We start from the raw sequence: 21,968 nt of genomic DNA, 5'->3' as shown, positions 1-21,968 counted from the left end.
TAATGCATGAATATCGCGGACTTTTCAGCGATATTCATGCATTGCGGCCGATTTTTATCGCATTTGAGATAAACCTTGGTAATACCAAGGTTTATCTGCGATAAAAATCGCCACAGCTCAGCTGTAAATTTTTGTCTCCAACCAAGCAATAGCGATAATTATCGCTATTGCTTGGTAATATGCCCCTTAGTTCACAGGGCTAGTAAACAGTCTTTGTTACTAAGTGCCAGAGAATACCAAATGAATAATTATGAAGAGCAGTCATTATTTCTAGAACAGGGGAGAACTTGAGGAACTTCACTTCGCAGAATCCCATGTAGTTACAAAAATGCTCTGCGAGATTCAGTAGAATTCCACTTACGGACAGAAAAATGCTATTCCGGCATTTTGCATTGTTTTCTTCGTGACAGTAGTGCATTCTGTGTTGAAAATCATTGCGAAAGGCACCACGCAGCGTGCATGGGCACGCCAATTTTGTTTTACCTCCTTTGGTTTCTCCTGCTGGCCTTCCTTTCTAAATTCTAATCCTACCTGATCCTCTCCCATCTGATCACTCCAATCTTAATTCCACCTGTGATTTACTTATTTTTATTACTGTTTATCTTTCTATGTGTGTATTTTACGTTTCTGTCTGAATTTTTTTACTTTTTCTTGTCTTTTTCTTTTGTTTTCATTTCCTTATTTCCTTCTCCTCCTGTTCCACTTCCTTGCTTTATCAGCTCTGCTATGGCAGAAGCAGGCAACAGTTGGGCCAGTGCCAACCCTGCATGCCCTGTGAGCACTGCTGGGCAGTTTCAGTGAGGCCGAGGTGGCTGCACTCGTCTTTTGGGTACAGCGCCACCACCCCTGCATGCTGGCACTAGGTTGAGGGCTTGCAAGGGTTAAGACCCTATATATATGAATGAATCCTGGACAGCCCCCATCTTTTGTTGACGTTGGCTGAAGTTGGACTCACATATATAATCACTGAAAAAACCAAAGGGTACAGGGACTATATAATTAGGAAACAGAATTAAAAAACCTTCGAAATGAATTGGAAGAAAACAAAGGTTACAGGGACTTTATAGTTAGGCTAACATTTCACTCATACAAAACCAGAGAAATTCAGCAGTTATAGTTAGCTGAAATAACTATACCTCACACCCCAGCAATGCACTGCTTATGACCTCACATATTACATAACTCATGATATGGTCAGTAACATCACTCATGACATCACTGATGCCATCTCAAATAACATCACTGATGCAATCTCAAATAACATCACTGATGACATCTGAAATGTCATCACTGATGACATTTGAAATGTCATCCCTGATGACATCATCCAGCGACTGTGAGGGCTTGGTTTTCTAGTTGTTACTGGGCCAGAGGTATGTAGGAACCATTTTATGATTCACTAATTGTGAATTCTTGCGATTTGCAATTATAAAATTGCAAAATCTCATGTATAAATGTGTGTTGAACACTTTCTACGATTCCTAGGGGGTCAAAAATGACCTACCTCATAAATATTAATGAGGTACGTCGCAATTTGCGACCCCCTAGGAATCTCAAAAATGAGCAGACCACCATGTCGGTGATTGCTTTTAAATAAAGCAATCTTTTTTTTGTAAAGCAGCTCATTTTCCTTAAAGGAAAACTGAATGCTTTACATACAGGAAAATTAAAAGTTTTCCTTTCATTTTTTTAAGAGCAGGCACGTGACCAAATCGCAACATAGGGTTTGCTAGATCTGAAAAGAACGTTTTACATTCACAAATGGGCAAAATCTGTGAATCGGCCCGTTTGAGAACACAAGAATGCTTGATACCCTTGAGTGTTAAACATATATACTAAAGTAACTTGCTGTGGAAGTGCCTGTATGTGTAAGTGAGTGGATGTGTAAGCGGTGTATATAAGAGTGACTGAGTATATAAGAGACTGTATACATGAGATAGTGGGTGTGTGAGTTTTGTATAGGTAAGTGAGTGGGTGTGTCATTGCATGTATGAGTAAGTTAGTGACTGTGTGAGTATCTGTCTAGTTGACTAAGTTGGTGTATCAGTGGATGTAAATGGTGAATCAGAGGGTCCGTGACTGCCTGAATAGGTGTTTGAGCAGGTACATAAGGCTTTGTATAGACAAATGACAGGGTACATGAGTGGCTGTCTCGGTGCATCCGTGGGTGTGTAAGGGGGTATGAGCAAGACAGCTAAGATGGAGGATGTTACCTTCTAACACTCTGCCATCAATCCTCTATAATCCAGAATGTATCCATAATGAAGCTGGGCTGAGAGCAAGAGGAGCATATCTACAGACCCCTGGGACACAGCGGTACAATGGCGAGCACTGTGGACCATATAACCACGGCAGGATGGACGAGACAGCTCTGAGTCACGGTCTATGCCTGGACTGGACCGGGCCCACGAGACACCAAGTGGGCCAGCAAGCAAGCACACACAAAGAACCGGAGGTGCGGAGCACTGAACCATAGCTGGGTCGGAATCAGCACCACACTTCTGCAACAGTCTCCTGGCAGCGCTGCACTTGTGGAGCCGCGCAGGCAGGGGAGGATCGTGACGCGAATGAGAAACTGGACACTGCCCTCTCGCAGCCGTGCGGAGCCCCAGCGCATGGTACCGCCGAGCGGTCGCTACTCAATGGGGAACTGAGGCTGGTCACTTAGAGTCAGGCCCTGACATTGCAGAGCATTGACATTGGAGCGATCCTGGAAATAGCACAGCGCTGGTTGGTAAGCCAGGCACCAGTGAGGCAGTGTGGAGCTGGCGACCATGCAGCAGCCGAAGTTGAGCTCCCTGGGCCCCACTAGATGCGCAGTACAAGCAGAGATATCGGAGAAAAGTGAAGAGTCATGAAGCGATGGAGAACACCAGCGCTTGATTGCGGTGACATGCCAGGAGCCAAAATATTACCTTAGGCATGGGACAGTGAGGCTTGCCCAGGGGGCCAGTAGTGGCTGTAGCAAGAGGCGAGGTTTGCCTTCAGAAAAGCCACATATACAGTGGGAGCCATTGCGGGGCACAGACAAGACCCAATGTAGAAGTGGCCTGATCAGTCCATATAACCTGAGAACATCAACAAGTGAATATTAGGCACGACCCGTGCGGAAATAATTCAAGCTCCTAAAAGCTATGCCAGGCCCATGCCTCTACATATAACCAGACCCTCCCTGCAACACTATACCTGACACTGCACCAACGTGCTGAGGCAGCAAGGAAAGATCCACCTAGCAGCCCAGCAGTAAAATGAGGTGAGCCAAAAAGTGTGCTGCTCTGTGGACTACACCAAATTGCTCTGATACTGGCACTAAATGCCCGAAACTACTAGTCAGAGCACAATACTGCATAAACACTTGCAAGTGGTACAACTGTGCCATTAGTACTGAGGCACCTGCATGTGCGGGCATCCCTCGAGGCTGGAGCATCCTGACTGCACCTGGCCTAAGATACTACCTTAGCAGAGGCTATAGGACTGACACAACAGTAGGTCGTGGTGTGGGCACAAGGAAGGGCCTCAAAGGCAAAGTGAGTGCGGATGCTCATGTCAGACAATAATGGGGCTCTTCCACTTTGGCACCGGAGTGGCGACCAAGCAGACTCAGTTAGCCAAAATCTGATAGACATACCTCTGGACACAACATCCACTGACTCAATGATCAGAAAACTAGATGCAGTACTCGCAGCAGTAGGAAAAGAGGGGGCATCACTGGAACTGACCCGATCTTTCTTGGAGAACAAGATAGATGCATTAGTGATAGAACTGAACCTATTACACGCAGGACATCGTAAATTAGCAGACAAAACCAGCCCGTTGGAAGACACCCTAGAAAAGCTGAAACCGAAGTCCTGTGACGTAGAAGGAAAGCTGAAACGACAAATGACACAGGTGTGTACCCGGGAACCCAGGGCAGAAGATTCACAGGGATGCTTCAGATTCAATAGTGTACAAGTGGTAGGATTTCGGGAAGGCAGAGAGGGGAAACATGCCACTGACTTTGTTGAGAAAATGATCCGTGAAATAATTCCTGTAGGAAAACTGTTGCAATACTTTTAAGCGGAAAGAGCACACAACCCTTGACACAAACAAAGCCCAACCCCACTAGGCAAAGAAGTCATAATGTACTAGTACACGGTTTGGACGGATGCACGTTTCATAACCCCCGCACTCTGCCCCACTCCCACATGTATGCCATATCTCCCCATCATGTACTCCTTATCACGCCAAGAAAAGCCAACTTACACATTTGTCTTGTGGTGGTAATTTGTTGGCCGCAGTTTATTAGGAATACAAGGAAACAATGTATATACTTTGCATTTTGCATGTTATGTCATAACAAACTTCCTTGGTATTGTCTCTTGGCCCTTCTGGGTCGTTTCCTTTGGTAGGTTGGGTTTTCTGCGCCCCTTTTGCGCGGGAAGGGAGTAGCCTCTGTCCCGGAGTTAGGCCACCTCGCTACCTTGTCCGACTTTGTTGTGCCCTGCCATCCGGCGGGGGCTGGGCTGCGAGCGCCGTCTCCGTTTGCTACCCCCTCCTTCGGTAGGCCACGCTACCCAGCCGTGAGGCATCCCAGAGTGGGTGGTCCTACGCATCTGTCCTTAGGCTAACTCACCCAGCCGTGAGGCATCTGAAGGTGAGTGGACCTATTCTGGCACACCGCCCTCCGGTGTGCCTCTGTACCAACCGATATCAGCGTAGTTCTTCGCCACGCCTTGCCTCTTCCTCAGCCCTGCGACATTGCTGCTCCTTAGGTGTGGGTGGGTGGGACAAGATTGTGCTCTGACGCCGTTGCTGCTCCCCCCGCTCCGTGAAGATAGGAGCTTCCTTAGGGGGAGCAGAGCTATATGCCCCGGTTCGCCCTCCCCCCCTCCTGTAGGCCCCCTGTTAATTGGGGGGTTTGTATCTCGCCATGGCCCCCATTGGCCGGGAGTGTTGGCGCCACTTTGTTGGCTGCTTGGGGGGTGAGGGGAGGGCCGGGGGCATCCTTTCGCCCTTTGTCCTGCTTTTTCACGCCAAAAGGGCGGGTCACCACTGGTTTGTCCGGGGGGCACGCCGCTGGTTATGGCGCCGGCTCTCGAGCTCCCTTCGGGAGCAGCCTCTGCAATAACCCCCGCACTCTGCCCCACTCCCACATGTATGCCATATCTCCCCATCATGTACTCCTTATCACGCCAAGAAAAGCCAACTTACACATTTGTCTTGTGGTGGTAATTTGTTGGCCGCAGTTTATTAGGAATACAAGGAAACAATGTATATACTTTGCATTTTGCATGTTATGTCATAACAAACTTCCTTGGTATTGTCTCTTGGCCCTTCTGGGTCGTTTCCTTTGGTAGGTTGGGTTTTCTGCGCCCCTTTTGCGCGGGAAGGGAGTAGCCTCTGTCCCGGAGTTAGGCCACCTCGCTACCTTGTCCGACTTTGTTGTGCCCTGCCATCCGGCGGGGGCTGGGCTGCGAGCGCCGTCTCCGTTTGCTACCCCCTCCTTCGGTAGGCCACGCTACCCAGCCGTGAGGCATCCCAGAGTGGGTGGTCCTACGCATCTGTCCTTAGGCTAACTCACCCAGCCGTGAGGCATCTGAAGGTGAGTGGACCTATTCTGGCACACCGCCCTCCGGTGTGCCTCTGTACCAACCGATATCAGCGTAGTTCTTCGCCACGCCGTCCGGGAGGCTGCCGTCTCCCTGCGGCTCCCCCCAACTACGTCCTGTATTTTTCATTGACATCCTGCCCGTACCATTGCACCCCACAGTTGCTCTCGACCATTCCCATGCCTCCCTCCGCGAGGTGTGCACCATCGTTGGCATAGTATTCCGGGCGGCCGTGTGGATGAGCCCGTGTCTGTACCTTCTGTATAATCTTGGTTATCCTATTGCTTTTTTTTTTTTTTTTTTTTTTTTTTTTATATATCTTCATGCAAAGTGTCTTTGCCATTTCCTTTCCACTGCTGTACGGACCCAATCTCCTGAAGTTACAGGCGGCAGGGGAGGCTTCGCCCTGGGCCCCCATGCCCAGGTCAGGCTTCAACTAGCTACCGTTTCGATACGGGACCTGAACGGGCTGCCCGTGCCATCCAGCTTGCCCCGCCCGTTTGTGAGCTCTCCCTGCTCCCTGGGGTTCCGGCCGCAGGCCTCATATTGCATGGCTTGAGCGTCTACTCTCCCTCTCTTTCCTGAGGCTGGGTCCTTCCAAAGGCCTAGCTTCCATGACCCCATTTTCCACGGACCGTCACTGTTTGTTATCTTGAAATTGCAGTCTTGTCCCTTGCATCCGAGTTGCGTTGTCCACAGCGCCTTTCTTTGTATTACGGATCAGACCCTGTGTGCTATAGCAGTTCTGGCTATGTGCGCGGGGGGCCTGCTAGCCTTACCCGCCGCCCCCACACCTCCGGGCTGACCGGTCTCTAGTGTCAGCCCATGCCTTTTTTTTTTTTTTTTTTTTTTTTTTTTTTTTTTAGTCTAGTTACTTTATTGTACTCAAGTCCCTGCTTCTACTTTCTCAAACCTCGCTGCACCTGAGTAAGGATTTTGCGTCAATGTGCAGCTTGTGAGATCGCCTCCTTTTATTCCGCTGTCTCCCCTTTTATTTATAGGGAAATATATGCATAGGCCGATTGATTATTTTCCGCCGCCCTTTATTCGGAATCTAACCGAGTTGTTATTATCTAAAACTGCCCTCATCCTCACCGCTAATTCTCTGTCCGGTTGCAGTGCTATGATCTGGATTTGAGTGAGGGTCCTAATTTCTTTCATGGTTCGTTAATGGGAAGCCTTTATTCTTAAGGCATGCGTTCTAAGCAGCGTTGTAAGCCCTGACTACACTACTGCTAACCGTTCCCGTGTAGACTTGTGTCTCCACGTTTATCAATATGACGCAATGTATCCTGTTTCGTACTTGCACCCTCAATCGATGCGATTATTCCAGCACAGTGCCTGCTACTGTGGCGGCGCACGCCTTCTGCTACCCCAACACCTTTGCTTTCAGCTTGTACTTCGACACGGTTTTACAAGTCACCCGTTGCCAACTGAAAGGCTTGCCGCCATTTTGGGAGGCACTGGCTTACCCCATGGTTGCTCCACTGTGTTCCCCTTAGTCTCCCTGCCACCTGCTGCACTGGGTTGCCCCTTATGGCTATTCTGGCAGGTACAGCATTGCTCACAACCTGTTACTAACTGATGTTGGCTCGAAGGGGATTTTATGAACCATTTATCTCAATTTGCAAACTTGTTTCCTCTACTTCTCCTTCTTTCGCAGAAGTAACGTTACCGTCTTTATTGAAATTCAGGGAGTTCGGTCTATCCTAACAGATACGGCTAGTACAGGAATACAGCCCCTTTGTTTCCATAGTCCCTTCTGGTAGAGGTAAGACTTCTAGAATGACTACGAGTTGATGGGTTCAGGAAATTATATTGTCGTCTTAATTGAGTCTGGAAGAATCTGCCCTGGGGAAGGAGTAATGGCATTCCACCAAAAATGCATTTCAGAGGGTTTCGTTCAACGAGGCTTACAGGCCAGTTCCTGGGCCACGGAACACCCTTCCGTAAGACCTTGTAACATTCAGAAACCAACCCATGAACAGAAATGTTTGGTCGGGTATGTTGCTGTCTACAATGCAGTCATTTGGAGGCTTCTATTACTAGTGAATAACTGATCGCTCTTTAATTAAATTTAAATTCCTGGATGTTGGTCATTTTGGTGATGACGTTCGCATTTTTGTCAAAGGCCTTCGGCCTTGGCATACCCCCTCTAATCAATAATTAAATGGAAGGATGAACCCAGATTCCTTACTGGTAATTAAGATTACTAGTTCTACGTCAGGGCATTAACAACCCTGGATATATTTTTTGGCTTCGCCCTATCTCGAGCCACGAGTTGCATGCGCAGCCAATCCACACCTCCAAACAGTACCTTATTGTTAGCTGCCGGTATAAAGCAGACGTGCACTATGTTACATGCACTCACCAGGACACGAAATTAGGGCGAGGTGTGGGGCCACATCGTCTTTACCGCTGCCCTACTGAGCCCCGACAAATCCGTTCTGTCCGTGTACTAACTTTGCGACCAGGGGCAGCATAACTGAACCAACAAAAGTACTGCACTAGGAACTTAGCCTGGGGCGATGTTCCGTCTGTCTGTGCCCTATTGTCTCGTGGCTCACATGCCAGTCCAGGATCCCTCTGGGAAGCTGCAGTGGCGTTCTCGATTTTGTCTGGTGTTTGTTGCTCATCTATGTGGTGAACAGGTTTAATCTCCTCCTGCCTAACAATACAATGAGTGTGTGCCCCTTGTGAGGTAAATGGTGCTCGTGTGAAACGGTATACCTGTGGTGTTGGGCTGCCCGGTGTCCTAAGTGGGGAGAGGGGTTGGCCTATAGGCTAGGGCTTATAACCTCAAATCTAAAAAAACAGGGTTCGAGTCTCGGCAGTGACGCTGATTCTGCGCAAATCACTTAATCTCCCGATGGCTCTCCCTCCCCCACATTACGAAAAGGGTGCGCCTCCAACTCAAGCTGTCAATGTATTTGAAAGTATGCCCCACTTATTCTGTGATATGGCCAATCTCGAAATAAACAGTAAAATGTTGCAATATTTCTTTGTCAGGGGGGCTCTGGTGGTGGCTGGCAACATCGCAGGGGCTCTATTTCCTTTGCCATGTGTCCAATGTGATAGCCCCGAGCAGACATTCCGCAGACCGCTGTGTTTGTTTCCTGCCCCCACGTAAAAAGTATATTTTGCCAGACAAGGGCACACCGAGATTATTTGCCGTATTATTGGCCCCATATATCTTTCCTCTCTGCCGCCCCTAACAGTGTTTCTTAGGTGGGGGTCTTGCTCGTAAGATTCACTTTACGTTTACTCTGCCCCGGGGCGATGCTGCTCACCCTTTTCTTTTCATGGCCTCGGACGCAGTTCCTGCTGAGCTCAAGTGCAAGGCAGGGTGAAGGTGTTCACGAGAGCTCTTTAAATCAGACTCCCAGCAACTGTAAGTGATTCCGGGCCCAGCCCGGCCCTGCCGGGGGCAGTGCATCACCAGAAGCACATCCCGTCTATGTCCTGTAGCGCCGCTGGCTGGAGGAGGTCCGAGGCACCTTCTTGTGCGCGGGAAGCGCCGCTCGCTGCGCTCTGAGCATGCTACGTTTCAGTTCAATGGGACTTTCAGAAGGCTTAATAACACCAGGGAGCCCGACAACGTTTAAAATGGAAACCTTAAAAATTCTGAGCGCTGCAAGTAAATACTGCATATGTCTAAATGTATGACTTGTTGGGCATGGGAGGTTACTCTGAGTAACGCCTTTCGGACTGCCAATCCGCATAAACTAGCCTGATGTTTAGTCGCGTTTCTTAAAAGTGAAATTGCTCCCGTATTTGTAACATAAATAGCCTGAGGGGCTCGAATCCCGTCATCGCCGCCCCCCCCCCTAATCGCAGGCTGGGTGAATCATTTGCCATCGGTCCATCGCCCGTACCCCTTCCTCGCTGCTCGTCCTTTCTCCCGGCGGCCTCACCGAGTCGAAAGATGATGCCCAGCACCCACTTGCGCGAGAGGAACCATGAGAATAATAAAACATCCTTATGTCTCAATGCATGATTCATTGACGTTGACATCTAACGTGACGTAATTTAAACCGGGCAACAAACCCTATTGCCGTTGTATATTCGGGCTGATTTGCTCCGATTATACGCCGTGTCCATCCTTTCCCCCTAGATGACGCCCTTACTCTGTCCTGTTAGCGCTTGCAGCCCCTGCTGGCATAATCCCACCAAAATGGGACGATCTGGGTGCGCTTTACATCTGCCCCGGATCCTCGAAATTGCTGGCCGGCTGCCGGTAGTGGCGGCTTTACGTCGAGGCTACGGTGTGCCCGCTCTGCTGCGCTGATCTACGCTTTGGGGGCACTCCCGGCATGGGTTAATTATCCTTTCCCTCTTTATACTTCATATCCCACCGGGATGGCAAGTGGCCCCTAATCCCTTACCTAACTGTGAAGTAGTAGCTTTGTTGATGAAAGGAGAAATATGAGGCTCAAGTTGTAATCCAAGAAAGGTAGTTTATTCCAACAAATCCAGCATCACACGGGAGTACTACTGGCCAGTAGTTAGTGCAAGGTTATACTGACCAATAAACATACAGTTAAAGTTAAACAGTATCATAACAGACATTGCATCCTCGAGAGATGCACACCTCAAACATAAACATGTTTGAAAGAACACTGTCTCTCGAGGATGCAGATCATGGAATACAAGCAGAATGTAACAGAGCGTGAGAGTTGTCTCGAGCAATAACAATGGTAGCAATAACAATGGTAAGCATAGAAGATGTACAGTACCTTACATCATCTCCCTTTTTATAAAGGAGAATAAAAAAAAAAACACAATGAACTAAGACATATAAAAATCTTTGAACCTAGAAGGAAAAGAACAATTACGATTTGATCTCACAGATTCATTCCTTGCACTTAACATTGAAGAAGTTTGTGGGGATATTGAAGAAGTTTGTGGGGAAATTGGTGAGGTCTGCAACACATTGCTATGACGAAAGTCAGAGGGGGTACCTAAAGGAAAATGTGAACATTCAAGATCATTGGAGTCAGTTTTATATACACGAATTCTTCTGGCTTGATCGTTAGAGATTTTAACAAGAGCTCTTTTACTCCACCATCCCTTTTCCTCCAGAAAAACTGAACCTTTAGAAGTTTTGACAATCTGACAAGGAGCAGAAAATTTCGACATACCTTTAGGACATTTCTTAGGGTTCCTGAACAAAACCCAATCACCAACTTGAAAATCTTCAAGGGAAAAATGAGAAGAAGCATCAAAATACTTTTTTTGAAGAGCCTGCTTCTTCACAACATTCTGTTGCAGAACGCCTTTATCATGACAAGAAATACATGAAGAATTGTCCTTCCTTAACTCCCTCAACCAATTTGGACAAATAACCCCATTCGGATTTCTCTTCTTCAACAGTCTGAACGGGGAAATACCAGTAGTTGCTTGTGGTGTGATTAGGTAGGACCAAATTTTCTTTCTCAAAAATTCTTTAACTGGGACATTACTAGCAAGAGCTGTTTGTACACCCTCCTTTAAAAACCTATTAAATCTCTCAATAAGACCGTTAGCAGAAGGGGAGTAGAGAGCTACTCTTAAATGTTTAATGTCATGTGTTTTGAAGTAATCTTGCACAACCAAGGAACAAAAATGTGAACCATTGTCTGTGACAATTTCTTTAGGATAGCCTTCTACATGAAAAACTCTCTCCAAAAATTTGATGACAGAAGAAGAAGATGGGGAGTCACAAAAATCTATGTCCACCCACTTAGAGTGATAATCAATTAAAGCTATTAAAAAGCGATCACTGGCCGGCAATAAATTGAACGGTCCAGAAAAATCTAATGCAACTTTAAACCATGCCTCATCTGGAATATCAACAGGATGGAGAGGCAACTTCTTGACTCTCCAATGTTTATCGGATAACAGACAAGAATCACAACTGTCTATAAATAAAGTGACATCCTTATCTAATGCGGGCCACCAGAAAAACTCTTTGAGTTTCCTGGAAGTACCTCCAATGCCCAAATGGCCTTGATGCGCACAATCCACCAATTTCGTACGTATAGAACAAGGTGGAATGCATTGATCTCCACGCATCAAAATCCCATTTACAATCGAAAGTTCCTCAGAAACTTGAGCAAATGATTTCATGGAAGAAGGTAAAGAACGTTCTCTTGGCCAACCATTAACAATCATATTCTCAACAGCTTGTAAAACTTTATCTTCACCGTAAGCCTTGAACCACAGTTCTTGAGTTAAAAATGGAAAAACTTCGCTTGAATCAGAGATAGATGCTACCACGCATTCTACATCATTAAATTTTGTCTCTACATAGTCTTCCTGAAGTGGAAGTCTTGAGAGACAATCTGCTCTAACGTTGAGACCACCAGACACATGACGAATTGTGAAATTAAATTCGTGTAATCTAGAAAGTAAACGCACCAAACGTGCTGAGGCCTTACCAGTACCATTACCATTCAATAGATTAAGTAAAGGTTTGTGGTCACTTAGCAACACAAAGTGTGTGCCCCAAATAAAACTCTTAAACTTCTCTACAGCCCATGAACAAGCCAATGCTTCCCTCTCAATTGTTGAATAATTTCTCTCAGCTGTGGACAAAGACCTTGAGGCAAACCCTACTGTACGTTCAAGAGAACCTGTGTGCTGACATAGAACTGCACCAAGACCTAACTGGCTAGCATCAACCGAAATAGTACACATAATTCCTGGGCTAAAAGATGACAATGCAGGAGAATTTAAGATTGCTTCTTTAACAGTGAGAAATGACTTGTTAACACTATCAGACCATTCAAACTTGAGGTTCTTCTTAAGTAAATCCCGTAGGGGTTGAACAATCTGTGAATAACCAGACACAAATCTAGAGTAATACTCTGTCATGCCGAGAAACGACCTCAAAGAATCCTTGTTACCAGGGATAGGAACATCTGAAATGGCTTTAGTGAGAGAGAATTTGGGTTTTATGCCCTCTGAACTAATGCAGTGACCTAGGTAATCAACCTCTGATTTTAGAAATTTGCATTTATCTCTTCCCAATGTGATGCCAACATTCTTGAAACATAAAAGTACATCTTTTAATGTGCTAAGATGTTCCTCAATACTTTTAGAAAAAATAAGGACATCGTCCTGGTATGCCTGAACATTTTTTATTTTACCTAAAACAGAGTCCATGAACTTTTGAAAAACGCTAGCGGCTGAGGCTAAACCAAAAGGTAATCTTAAATACTTATAAGCGCCAAAAGGTGTGATAAATGTGGTTAAATCAGTAGACTTTGAAGATAAAGGGATTTGATGATAAGCACTTCGTAGGTCTAAAAGTGTAAAAAACTTGCATCCATCAATACCAACAAGGAGATCCTGAATCTTGGGAATGGGATGACAATCAATCAATATATTTTTGTTTAAAGACCTAAGGTCTGCACATAAACGGATACTGGAGTCCTTTTTGCGAACAATAACAATTGGACTGACCCATTGCGATGAATTTGTAGGTTCAATGATTTTGTCAAGCACCATGTTATCTAATAATTTCTTTAAATCATCCCTAACACTAAGGGGAACTGCTCTGAGTTTATGAACAACTGGAATGGCACCAGGTTTCAACTTGATGAGATGTTCAAATTTTTCAACTTTACCCACCTTTGAATTGAAAACTTCTGGAAATTGTTTTAAAATTTCATTAATAAAAGACTCATCAATTTCATTCACCATAGCAATTTCAACATCATTATTCACTTGAACTGGATTTTTGGAGCCAGGAACGAGTTTTAAACCCATCCTGGCCAAATCTTGCCAACCAACTATGCTTTTACCCTTAATGGCTACATAGACTTTAGTGAATGTTTTTCTACCTAGACATGTTACGTCAGACAAGAAGAAACCAAGCATTTCAAAACTCTTTTCTCCATATGCAATAGGAATAATGTCAAGTTTGTATAAAGAGGTTGAATGAGCCCAGAAGTTATTAAAAATGACATCAGAAACAATTGTGACAGGTGCACCAGAATCAGCCATCATGTCAAATGAGTGTTCACCAATAAACACTTGACAAGTGGGATCAGGAACACGTTCAACATCAATTAACTTACCAAATGAATCAACAGCCAGAATTTCTTTACGTTCATTAGAAATAGAGGAAAATTCAATAGTATTGATGTTTAAATGTTGCATGTCAGACCCTAATTGGACAACATCAAAACCTGATAAGGTATCTGATTGGTAGGGGTCATGAGTATCAACAGCTCTAACATGCACAGTACGTTTTGATTTGCAAACACTATTAAAATGACCAATTTTATGGCAGTTTGTGCATTTCTTACCCAGGGCACTACATATTGGGCTATTACTAAGATGGGTTTTTGATCCGCATCTGAAACAATATGTATTCAAGCGAGGCTGTTGAGGTTTACTAAACTTATTTCTAACTGTTAAAGCATTAACAGACAAGTCATTCTGAACAAGATTAACAGGAACAGAGTTTTCAGAAAAAATACTTTTTGATGAAACTATGCTCCTCTCGATGCTCTTAGCCATGTCAATGACCTCCGCCAACGTAGGATCTCTGCAACTTAAAATCCTCTCTTGAATTTTTTTATGGCAGCAACCATAAACGAACTGATCTCTGATGTAAATGTCTAGGTCAGTTCCGAAATTGCACTCTGCTGACATGTTCCTTAAGACAGAAATAAAGTCTTCAACACTTTCCTCCATATTTTGTTTCCTTTTTCTAAAATTATAACGTTCCAAGATAACGCTTGGTTGAACTAAAAATTTAATATTCAGTCTATGAACTGCATCTCTGTAAACATTCCATCCATCACCTCTGCCAGGAGGAGGGATGGCTGTGGGTAAATTGTCAAAGATTTCTCTTCCAGCCCTTCCCAAATGGCTGTATAAAATGGCTAATTTCCTTTTTGCAGAATATTCCTCAGCATCAATTGCTATCAAGTAATTTTCAAAGCTCTTGAACCATATCTTCCAAGGTTCAACTGGTTTGCCATTACTAGGTAAAAATTTATTTAATATAATAACTTGTTGATTATTTTCCATGTTAAAGGATTTTTGAAAGTTTAAAATGTAAAATAGAAGTTTTAGAAAGGAAATGCCCAATGAGCCACTGAATTACAGTTATCTTGAACAAGTTACTTCGAATAGTCAAAATAAAATGCACATACCATTTATTTGTAGTTTCCCTTTAAGAGATTGTCAGTTGCGTGAAAGGAAAGGGAAAGACAGCAGTGTTAGTTTCCGAAATAAGGCTCAGGACTCCAACGCTTACGTTGAAGCGAAAAGAGTGGCAATCACTTCCTGAAAGGAAATCCTTCCGTTGCGCGATGTACGCGGACGAAGAAAATGACTTTCACTTCCTGTCAGGAAATCCTTCCGTTGCGCGATGTACGCGATGAGCTCACAGGAGGCTTTTATCGCGGTATTTGAAGGTTCGTAGGAATTATGAAGAAAATGAATAACAAAAGGAAGAAAACTCCTTGAAGAAAAATTCCAAAACGAGGTGAGAAACGCTTGTTTCTTTAAAATTAGGCACAGCAGGACAAAGGTATTCTCGGAATTATGGTTAGTTGATTAAACTGACGGACCGAGAAAATAGTGAAAATGCTGAAAAATGCCGGAAAATCCCAAATCCTGTCGCCAAATGTGAAGTAGTAGCTTTGTTGATGAAAGGAGAAATATGAGGCTCAAGTTGTAATCCAAGAAAGGTAGTTTATTCCAACAAATCCAGCATCACACGGGAGTACTACTGGCCAGTAGTTAGTGCAAGGTTATACTGACCAATAAACATACAGTTAAAGTTAAACAGTATCATAACAGACATTGCATCCTCGAGAGATGCACACCTCAAACATAAACATGTTTGAAAGAACACTGTCTCTCGAGGATGCAGATCATGGAATACAAGCAGAATGTAACAGAGCGTGAGAGTTGTCTCGAGCAATAACAATGGTAGCAATAACAATGGTAAGCATAGAAGATGTACAGTACCTTACACTAACCACTGCCGGGGTCATGTTTGTGGGTCCCCACCTTCCTGCACAGTCAAGCAAGTGTAGACTGTTTGCCTCGTCCCTCGCTTTGCCCAGAACAAATCATGTAGGCCATGCCCGTATTTTACGCTGCGCCCATTCTGCTGAGTTTACCTGTGCTTTGCTGCTTCGGGGGCACCGCTGCCCGCGCCGACCCGCACACTTTCCCACGCACCGCCGTTCCGGCTGCAGGTGCTGGAATTTTCGGATTTCTGTGCCCTTGCTAACTCCAGCCCAAAGACGCCAGGCTTATTCTGTGAGGGGCCAGATGACAAACCTCAGCTCGCTGCTAAGCACGCTATCTTTCCGCCCGTCTGATCCTCTCCCATGGCGGCTCTGTCTGCTGGAGCGGGCCGGGCCCTTGCTGCTGATGCCGGGAGCAGAGTTTGGAAGGGCCGGGTGACTTGAAAATCACCGTCACATGTATAACAGCATGCGAGTGTTCGCACTCTAGCGCTCGTCTTCCCCTCCGTCTAGACCTCATGGCAACCGAGGTTGTGCGCTGCTTGTGATACACATGGCAATGTCTTCCAGCGGCGGGCCCATGTCCACGTGGCTTTTTGATCCCGACCTCTGCTTCGCTCCGCCGCACTCGATCAGCTCCTTACTCCACGAGAATGGCAGCAGGAATGTGGGTGGCAGGCGGAAAAAACGCTCCTCTTTTTCCAGGACGGTGGGGTAGGCACCTGGTCGTCCATTTACAAGCCGTCGACTCGAAGTTGGGAGCGGGAATGCGGAATGTTGTTCCTGGTCTACGGGCGGTGAATCCCCTACTAGGGGCACTGGGGTGGACACCTGGTCGTCCTCTGCAGCACGGCGGTCCCCGGACGGGCTTGTCTCCGGACCTGGCTTCACAAGATTGTGCTCTGACGCCGTTGCTGCTCCCCCCGCTCCGTGAAGATAGGAGCTTCCTTAGGGGGAGCAGAGCTATATGCCCCGGTTCGCCCTCCCCCCCTCCTGTAGGCCCCCTGTTAATTGGGGGGTTTGTATCTCGCCATGGCCCCCATTGGCCGGGAGTGTTGGCGCCACTTTGTTGGCTGCTTGGGGGGTGAGGGGAGGGCCGGGGGCATCCTTTCGCCCTTTGTCCTGCTTTTTCACGCCAAAAGGGCGGGTCACCACTGGTTTGTCCGGGGGGCACGCCGCTGGTTATGGCGCCGGCTCTCGAGCTCCCTTCGGGAGCAGCCTCTGCAATGCCCGCACTAACGGTATTTGAAAAAACAGTTTACTACTTTTATTGTTTACACAGGTTGTGTTGCTGTGCCACATGCCCAAATATGTCCTCAGGTGACGCCTCCCCATGCACCCCAGAAACTGATTCACACATGCATCATATATTAGCTCCCAAAAGATAATCAACACAAGACCGTATATTACGACATAAATGACAACTATCAGCATATACACCTGGGGCCTCATTTATGAAAAGTGACGCATCGCTGCGTGAAAACAGCGATGCGTCACTTTTCACTGCGCACTCCTTGCGACACCAATGATGCGTCATATTTAATGTATGACGCATCATGTCGCAAGCACTTACAGATACGTCAGTATTTCTGACGTATCTGTAAGCGCAAAAGTGACGCATTGCTGGAGTGTGTCACAAAAGTGACGCATCTCCAGCAATGCGTCCTTTCGCATGGGGAAAGCCCCATGTGAAAGGGCTTGCGTCAGTCTTACGCCTGCTGTGAGGCAGGCGCAAGATTTTGGCGCAACCGCATCCTAAAAGTGACGCAGTGAAATCTCATAGATTTCACTGCGTCACTATTACGAGGCTTTTGCGGGGGAACGCCCCCTCTGCATACATTATACCTGACGCAGGTATAATGTGGCGCAGGGGTTTAAAAAGTGACGCATCTACCTAGATGCGTCACTTTTTAAATATGGCGCAACAAGGCGCATGTTTTACGCCGCAGATGCGTCACAAAAAGTGACGCATCCGCAGCGCAAAACTGACGCAAGGCCTCATAAATGAGGCCCCTAGAATGTCCATGGCATTCACACACCTGCATATAGATATTCATTCTACTCCTACATGAAGAAACACCATCCCATATCACCTTTCTGCAAGAAACGCACCACACAACACCTGAAATTGCAAAATTGCAGCAGAGATGGTGCTTGCAACTATATGCTACGGGTTACTCTGCATTCACAAGGGGGACCTTAATTTGGATCAAGCCAAGTACACCTTTCGTAGTGGACGAAACAGCTATTGATGCAGAGGGGAAATGCATGCTAATGAAAGGTCATCTAGATGCCCGCACGATTATTATATGCACCAAACACAAGTCAGTCCCCATTCCTTATTTTTTTTTAAACTTTATTTATTATACTGAAAGATACAGCAATCTGTGTGCTAAGGAGCCCACGCTGCGTGTCAAAAAAAAGGAAAAGAAGGATGCAGTTTTTCTTTTTATCCCCTCCGGTCCCCTCAACCCAACTTCAAAACACATAAAAACCAGTGGCCGATCATACACTGCAAGATAGAAATTTGCAACATAAATAGAGGCAAGATAAGTGAGTAGATCTTACAAAAACCATTCCATACTTGTAAGCTGATTTTTCTACGGGCGATCAGGTCATGTCCTGATGTTCCAGCAGGTATGTAGTCAAGTGGAGCCCAGAAGTCATAGTCAGTGGAGTTCAGAAGTCCTTGGGCCTAGAGGACGTAGGTAGTTCCAAAGCATTTTCCTCCATTTGCTCTTTCAGTATAAAAGATCTCTAATCAACTTCATCAAAGTGGGGGCCGCCCTGCCAACCCAATGCTTTGCAACAGCACTTTTAGCAAACAAAATAGATTTAGCAACAATGTGCGTATTGCATTGCTTAATCTTCTTTAGCAGCCCTATAGGACATAGTTCTGGCATACGTATAATCCTTTCCAGTGTCGGATGTATGACGTTACAACGCATGCTTTTACCACGCATGCCTTTACAACACGGTTTTTACAACGCATGCCTTTATAACGCATAGTGCTTTGGGGCGCTGGATAGTGAATAGTTTAATTTACTATTCCAACTCCAGTCCCCGTGGATAGTAGGGAAGGTGTTGGATAGTACATTAAACCTATTCCCTATCCTAAAGCGCCCCCAAGCGCAATGCGTTGTAATGGTTTGCGTTGTAAAAGTTGCGTCATAATGGTAGTGCGTTGTAAAAGTTTCGTTGTAAAGGTTGTTTACCATGAAAGGGGCCCCATCCTGCCCACATCTAGTACATTTCGCATCCTCCTGCAATCCAAATTTTCACAATTGTGCAGGGGTGTAATACATCTGATGCAGATACTTAAAATACATAATGCGAAGATTACAATTGGCAGTCAGACAGTTTACTGCAAAATTCCCAGTTTTCCCAGGATATGGGGGGATCAAGTTCCTTGTTCCATTTTTCAAATGCAGAGGAGCTAGAACAGTAATTTTCCCTTTGGGATGCATTATGTAATTTGGTAATCAATCCTTCACTATCCCCCCTATAAGACCGCCTGTAGCTCTTTCATCACTCTAGGCTCCTGCGGAAACTCAGGGTATAGAGTACGCATGGCTAAGCATAGTCTAGTGTATGTGAAACCATGCATTGCTTTTTACATTTGATCAGCCGGAAAATCATTCAAGGGTAAAAAAGACCTGTTTAAATACATGTGCCCAAGTTTTGTGATGCCTGCATTCTATGGGACACTCAAGGCCCCTCGGTCCTGTGGAGTAGAAATGCCCGGGTGTGCCGCAATCTGCATGTCTGGGGCATATAGATATTCCCTCCCTGCATGAGCAACATAGGCCTTCCACGCCAAAAGAGTACACCTGACCGGGGTGAGTTCCGTCCTAGTGCCACCATCACCTTCATGCAGGACATAGCCGCTAACGGGACTGGAAATGCAGTGTCCGCCTCCACCGCAAAATATGGCAGGTATCACTGCGGATAATGCCAATAATGAGAAAATTGTGCCTGCACACCACAGGTAATATAAACGCAAATCAGGTGCTTCAAACCCCGTGCTCAAACGGCAGCGTCAGCATGTTCCAGCTGCGTCTAGGCTGCTTGCCAGTCCATACCCATGCCAGTAGGCTAGACTGCAACGTAGTTGGGAAGGAATGTCTGACAAAATATCAAAAACAAAAATATCGATATACAAAAATATCGGAACAAAAATATCGAAATCAAAAATATAGGAATCCTATTCCTAACAAGGTAAGTACAAATATATCGAAAATAAAATATAGAATGACAAAAATATCGTTTTTTGTAAAATATCGTTTTTTTTAATATAATAAAAATGTAGTATTAACAAAATAATACTTATAAATGTAATAAACATATTTAAAAATGTACTATAATATTTAAAATTAATACATAATGTAATACAAATTAATATTAATAAATATATAATACATAATATATTTTTCATTAATAATAACTCTAAATTAATTATTGCCATAACTTAAAAACAAATAAAAATGTAATAAATTACTAATACATTTATTTACATAAAATATTCACATAAATAACAATTAATAACAACATAATACTAATAAAAAAGCGAAATATATTTTAGATAGCGTATGAGTAAAAATTACTATTCCCACTCCAGAGAGTGCGACAGTAGGGAAAGTGTTGGATAGCGTAGCAGTAACAATTACTATTCCCACTCCAGAGAGTGCAACAGTAGGGAAAGTGTTGGATAGCGTACGGTTAAAAATTACTATTCCAACTCCAGAGAGTGCAACAGTAGGGAAAGTGTTGGATACCGTAGGGATAACTATTACTATTCCTACTCCAGAGAGTGCAACAGTAGGGAAAGTTTTGGATAGCGTAGGGGTAAAAATTACTATTCTCACTCCAGAGAGTGCAACAGTAGGGAAAGTGTTGGATAGCGTCAGGGTAACAATTACTATTCCAACTCCAGAGAGTGCAACAGTAGGGAAAGTGTTGGATAGCGTAGGATTAAAAATTACTATTCCAACTCCAGAGAGTGCAACAGTAGGGAAAGTGTTGGATAGCGTCAGGGTAACAATTTCCATTCCAACTCCAGAGAGTGCAACAGTAGGGAAAGTGTTGGATAGCGTAGGATTAAAAATTACTATTCCAACTCCAGAGAGTGCAACAGTAGGGAAAGTGTTGGATAGCGTCAGGGTAACAATTACTATTCCAACTCCAGAGAGTGCAACAGTAGGGAAAGTGTTGGATAGCGTAGGGGTAACAATTACTATTCCAACTCCAGAGAGTGCAACAGTAGGGAAAGTGTTGGATAGCGTAGGATTAAAAATTACTATTCTAACTCCAGAGAGTGCAACAGTAGGGAAAGTGTTGGATAGCGTAGGGGTAACAATTACTATTCCAATTCCAGAGAGTGCAACAGTAGGGAAAGTATTGGATAGCGTAGGGGTAACAAATACCATTCCCACTCCAGAGAGTGCAACAGTAGGGAAAGTGTTGGATAGCGTAGGGGTAACAATTACTATTCCAAATCCAGAGGGTGCAACAGTAGGGACAGTGTTGGATAGCATAGGGGTAAAAAAACTATTCCCACTCCAGAGAGTGCAACAGTAGGGAAAGTGTTGGATAGCGTAGGGGTAACAATTACTATTCCAACTCCAGAGAGTGCAACCGTAGGGAAAGTGTTGGATAGCGTAGGGGTAACAATTACTATTCCAACTCCAGAGGGTGCAAAAGTAGGGAAAGTGTTGAATAGCATATGGGTAATAATTAGTATTCCCACTCCAGAGAGTGCAACAGTAGGGAAAGTGTTGGATAGTGCAGGGGTAACAATTACTATTCCAACTCCAGAGAGTGCAACAGTAGGGAAAGTGTTGGATAGCGTAGGGGTTTAAATTACATACTTATAAGTTACATCTATCAATTAATTAATTATTTAAAATTAATTACCAATTAATTAAATTTATTTACCAATTAATAAAAATAAATGTATGCTTCCTACTAATTAATAATTAATTCTACATAATGAAATTACTTCCCACCCTATTCCCCTATAAACCCATAACCCGCTACAGAACATATTTATCAATTAATTAAAAATAATTACCAAAATAATTAAATATAATTACCAATTATTTTTAATTAATGTATGATTCCTACTAATTAATAATTATTTAAACATTATTACATTACTTCCAACCCTATTCCCCTATAAACCCATAACCCGCTACAGAACATAATTATCAATTAATTAAAATTATTTACAAATATTTCTTAATTAATTAATTAATAATTCCTACTAATTAATAATTAATTTAGCATAATTAAATTACTTCCCACCCTATTCCCCTATAAACCCATAACCCGCTACAGAACATATTTATCAATTAATCAATTAATTAAAATTAATTCTCAATTAATTCTCAATTAATTAATTAAT

Source organism: Lissotriton vulgaris, chromosome 6 (assembly GCF_964263255.1).
Source record: "Lissotriton vulgaris chromosome 6, aLisVul1.2, whole genome shotgun sequence".
Lineage (NCBI taxonomy): Eukaryota > Metazoa > Chordata > Amphibia > Caudata > Salamandridae > Lissotriton > Lissotriton vulgaris.
The sequence above is the reverse complement of the archived record's forward strand: the minus strand, read 5'-3'. Positions refer to the sequence as shown.